The 5,289-nt window shown below is 42.6% G+C and overlaps 1 pseudogene; it reads right to left on the bottom strand.

The window, feature by feature from the left end:
• Window positions 1-4,629: 4,629 nt before the first annotated feature.
• On the bottom strand, window positions 4,630-4,934 carry LOC100591208 (annotated as a pseudogene).
• Between the last annotated feature and the right edge of the window lie 355 nt (window positions 4,935-5,289).

A 5,289-nucleotide genomic window follows, 5' to 3' on the forward strand; every position in this document is an offset into this window, starting at 1 on the left:
CCCAGCTGCTTGGGAGGCTGAGGCAGGAGAATCGCTTGAACCTGCGAAGCAGAAGTTGCAATGAGTCGAGATCATACCATTGTACTCCAGCCTGGAGGACAAAAGCAAAACTCTGCCTCAAAAAAAAAAAAAAAAAAAAAAAAAATCTGATGAAAGCTTTAGATCCCTTACATGGAAAATACACCTTCATTGACAAATTAATCTCTATCCCAAAGTCATCCGTGGAATCCAAGTTAAAAACAGTTATTACGGTAGAGGAATGCATCAGCACCCTCTGGGAGGAATTACAGCTTCTCTTTATGTGAACTGCAAACCATAGAGAGGGAAAGATTCTGGAATCTGCCTTATGCTCTGTGTGCCACATGCCCCTTCTTTTTCAATTATTCTAGATTAGAAATATCTGGACAAATGAATAGCCATAGTGGTTATGAAAGGTGAGATTCTTGAGTACTTCCACATTCTGCGTTATATATTTCTGCAAATATTTTCCTGTAAGCATGTATTACTATTGTAATCAGACATAATATAAAGAAGAAAATCAAAGTTTGCATTACAGACAATCATAGATTTGCAAAATTGTGTGCATACAAGGATATTCACTGTTGTTTTGCTTGCAATCCTCCTACATAGCCTCGGTAAAGGAGAGGCTAACTTAGCTATGGTGCCTCCTTCACTGGATTGCTGTGTGGCTGCTAAAAAACCTGCAGGGTAGATCTGAATGTGCTGAGAGAGCCTCAGATATATTGTTAGGAGAATAAAGCAAGATATAAAATGGTGTAGAGGGTACTACAATTTTGTGGAGGGTAGAAAAAGGAATATTAGTTGATGCATCTAATACCTTTAGAAGAATCAGAAAAACCTGGCAAGAGTGATTGTTTCTGGGTCAGAGCAGTAAGGGAAGCTTACTGTTCACTCTGTACCCTTTCATACCTTTGAAATGTGTTAAATTTATCTATTACCTATTCAATAAATAGATAAAAATTGGTAAAAAGAAAGATGTCTTAAACATCATTGAGAATCCTCTCCCTGTTATCTAAGAGCTTTCTTCCTACCACCGAACCCTGCGTAGTCTGTCCTTTTTGCCTGGAACACCTTTCTGTATCCCAACCCGGCCTGCGGATCTCAGCCTAGTTGAGAGTTTCTCAAGGATGTCCCTGGCCTCCCGCGATAGGTCAAACACCATTTTATCTGCTCTTGTAACACCCAATGGGCCTTTCCATCAAACACTTTCCCAGTTGCAGTTTTACATGTACTCATGTGATTGTTCGATTCATGTTTGTCTCTCGCCATGAGGTATAAGCTACATGAGAGAAGGGTCTTTGATTTTACTCACCAGTATATCCATAAAATTTGGAACACAGGAATGTACTTGGTGCACTGGTATGGAACAGGGTAAATACTGAATGAATAGGGGAGTATATGTGCCAGCAACTACCTCTACTACTGGTCATCAGGCCTGTTCTTATTTATTATTATTAAAAAATTAATTTAAATTTTTTTATCTATTTATTTATTTTGAGACCAGGTTATGAAACTGGCTAATTTTTATTTTTTGTTGTTTGTTTGTTTGTTTGTTTTTTGAGACAGAGTCTTGCTCTGTCTCCCAGGCTGGAGTGCAGTGATGTGATCTCAGCTCACCGCAACCTCCGCCTCCTGGGTTCGAGCAATTCTCCTGCCTCAGCCTCCCAAGTAGCTGGGATTACAAGGCACACGCCACCACGCCCAGCTTATTTTTGTATTTTCAGTTGAGACAGGGTTTTGCCATGTTGCCTAGGCTGGTCTCAAACTCCTGGGCTCAAGTGATCTACCTACCTCAGCCTTCCAAGGTGTGAGCCACTGCGCCCTGCCAGCCTGTTCTTTTTCTTTTTTTAGAGACAGGGTCTCTCGTGCTGTTACCCAGGCTGGAGTGCAGTGGCATGATCTTGGCTCACTGCAGCCTCAAACTCCTGGGCTCAACTGATCCTCCCACCTCTGCCCCTCAAAGTGCTGGGGTTTCAGGCATGAACCACCGTGCCTGGTCAGGCCTGTTTTTAAACATCTGAGAACCAGGATCTCAAAACTCCCTCGAGCTGTCCACTGCATCTTTAAATTCCTCTGACTGTTGGTAATTTCAACTCATATTGAACTAAACTGAGTCTTCGTGGCTTCCACTCACTGGATTTAATTCCACCTCAGTAACACAGAGAGCAGGACTAATCCTCTTTCATATGATTGCTTTTAAAATATTTGAGCATATAATTTCCTTTTTACCTAACTACGAATCTTACATTCTTTCAGCCATTACTAACTGTGACCTCCTTGAGACTGGAGAAGGTGTCACCTACATCTCTGTTATCTGTAGCCCTCAGCTCTGGGTTTGGCTTAGCATATGTTGTTTGGATGAATCATTTTTTATATGGCATCTTGTAAATTTCTTACCCTGAACATATTCCACTTTGCCTCTTAAAATATTGGCCAAAATGCTGGACAAATATCATAGCTTCAGTCTCCCCAGTGCACCTTCTTTCCATTGTCTGTAACTCCAGTAATGCCAACTAAGACCCCATGAGCTTTGGGGGCAGCCATTGATGGCACATGGTCAGCCCTGTTCATGCCACTATCCTTCTTTCTGTTTTTCAGAGCTCCTGTTTCTACTCCAGAGCATTACTATATGTTGGCCTTTATATATTAAAATGCTACACTCAACTGCTCCGAGGCTTATTAGAATGGCTAATGTTATAATGTTGACTTGTTTCTCAGACTCTCCAAAGCCAGACCAGCAGCTTCATGAAACACTGTGAGTTCCACACCAAGAATGACATCACCATTAAAAAATAGGTCCACTTGGACCTACATGCCACAGCAAATACTATTTGGGGCCAACCCACAATGGTTCCCTCTACAACACCTTTACTCAATGAGTATCTTCAGAGACGAAAGGAAAACGTGAAGGTTTGAGCTTCAAGTGAGAGTTTTTTTAAAGGCCAGCCTCTTTACTCATCAACCCTGCTGCTCAGAACTCTGATGAGACCCATTCTCGAGAGCTCTCATAATGCTGAATCTAAGCTCTTAGCATCAGATGACTCCTGGGTAACGTGAGCATGGGCACATCATTGCTAATGTGCACAGCGCTTGGCAGAACGCCACAAGGCCGATATGTCGAGTGTAGCTTCTCAGTCTCTTAGCCAAGATCAACCGTAGAACCAGTCAATCTCCAACACCATAATAACTCCTCTCTGGGGAACATATCCTGACCTGGTAAGGGGACGGATGCAGTGATTTAGTTTCTTTTTCCCATATTCAGCTTTCATGAGCCATATGACAAATGAGCAAAGGATCAGAGCATGCTGGGAACTAATGAACCAGAGAGAGAAATTCATTTAATGACTTAAGTGTGTTTTATCTAATGTGAAATGTAGGTCAATTCACTGTAAATTTATTCATAGGGATTATTTGTCCTTAGCCTGATTACATGACATGTGTTGCAAGATTTCAGCCCTGGGTAAAACAGAACAGGCCCTGCCTGTCTCTCTCCATCCTTCCCTCCCCCCAGCATCCCTTCCCCTCACACACACACACAGGGTGGCAGGAATCTAGCAACATCCATCAGTGCTTATCTCAACAGATAAGACTGATTTCAAACTATTCAAAACACTGATTTGGGGCTCTTTATTTTATTTTATTTTTTCAGACAGGGTCTCACTCTGTCACCCAGGCTGGAGTGCAGTGGCACAGTCATAGTTCACTGCAGCCTCAACCTCCTGGGCTCAAGTGATGCTCCCACCTCAGCCTCCCAATAGCTGAGATTACAGGTGCACCCCACTAAACCTAGCTAATTTTCTTTTTTTCTTTCATAATTGAGATTTTTATTGGTTGAGGATCAGTACAGACATTTCAATTTGTACACAATTCTTAACATACATAACAAAAATCTAAAAAGCCATGTTTTGTAATTCATTTTTAAAGTTATTCCAGCGACTTCCCAGCTTGAAATTCGGAAGCAAATTTTCCTTAAGAGGCTATCGGGTACCAGTATCTTCACATGTTGATAAGCTGTCACATACGTCCCACCGATTCACAACTGGAACAGCATGTACACTACATATTCAAATTTTTAATCTTTCACCGCACAGTAACAAAGTGATTAGGAAAATAGGGCTACCACAACCAAAGAGGTTACAGAGTGCACATAATTCTCACAGGGAGAGCCATGAACAAAGAGTGGTTTTCTTTAGGAAACAATTCTACTAGAAAACAACATGGGAATAGAAGTAATTTAAAATGTTCAAAACATTAAATGCAGGACTGACTCCATATTGTCATTTAATATGCTTTGTATTATAGGATATAAAAACTAACCCCCCATCTATGGAATGTTAAGCTGACACCTGAGACAGTCAAAGCCTCCCATAATTAAATATCCCACACTATTTTCTGGTTGTAGCAAAAAATTAACAACCAGCAAACGATTTCACCTCTTAAAAAAAAGCATTTACACTTAACAAATGGGATGAGGTGGGATTCTCTCCTTCTTAAAAATGTTTCTAGAGCTACTAAAAAGCTTGCATTTACAAAATAGTTGATAAAAATATTGCTCTGGATTGTACAAGAAGGGGGACAGGGACCACTGAGAAGACATGGTGTATGGTATTAATCGGACTTGGCTTCTTTCTCTCCTGCTTCATCAGGGAGGCTGGACTCTCCTCAGTTTTCATTTCACCGTTTTCTGCAGATAAATCTTCTTTAGTTTCTCGGTTAGTCACTTGGGCCTGTTTTCCCTTTGCTCCCCTTTTCCCTTTTGTTTGCGTTTTTTTGTCTGAAGATTTATCCTTCGCTGCTGCCTTTTTCAGCTGCGCTTCCACTTTTGCAGGAGGTTTAGCTGACAAACTCGCCGATGTCTTCTTGGGCTCTTCCTTGGCGGCCCCTTCGGTGGAGATGACCTTCCTCTTGGGCATCCTGGCGGCAGGGAGGGCGCGTGCCGGGTGCCCGCGGGCCGCGGCGCACGGAGAGCCTTCGCGAAGCTGGGCTGCCTGGCCGCTGCCACTCCTCCCGCCTCCCGAGCTGCTGAGACCCACAGGGAGGGCGGTGGGAGAACCAGATGGAACTAGATTGGAAGCCCGCCTCCTAATTTTCTAATTTTTATAGATATGGGGTTTTGCCATGTTGTCCAGGCTGGTCTCAAACTCCTGGGCTCAAGCTACCCTCCTGCTTTGGCCTCCCAAAGTGCTGGGATTGTAGGCTTGAGCCACCATGCCCATTTTATTACATTTTTGGAAACAGTTGGAAAAATCTAAAAGCTGGACACCTACA

The sequence above is a fragment of the Nomascus leucogenys genome, chromosome 6 (assembly GCF_006542625.1).
Source record: "Nomascus leucogenys isolate Asia chromosome 6, Asia_NLE_v1, whole genome shotgun sequence".
Lineage (NCBI taxonomy): Eukaryota > Metazoa > Chordata > Mammalia > Primates > Hylobatidae > Nomascus > Nomascus leucogenys.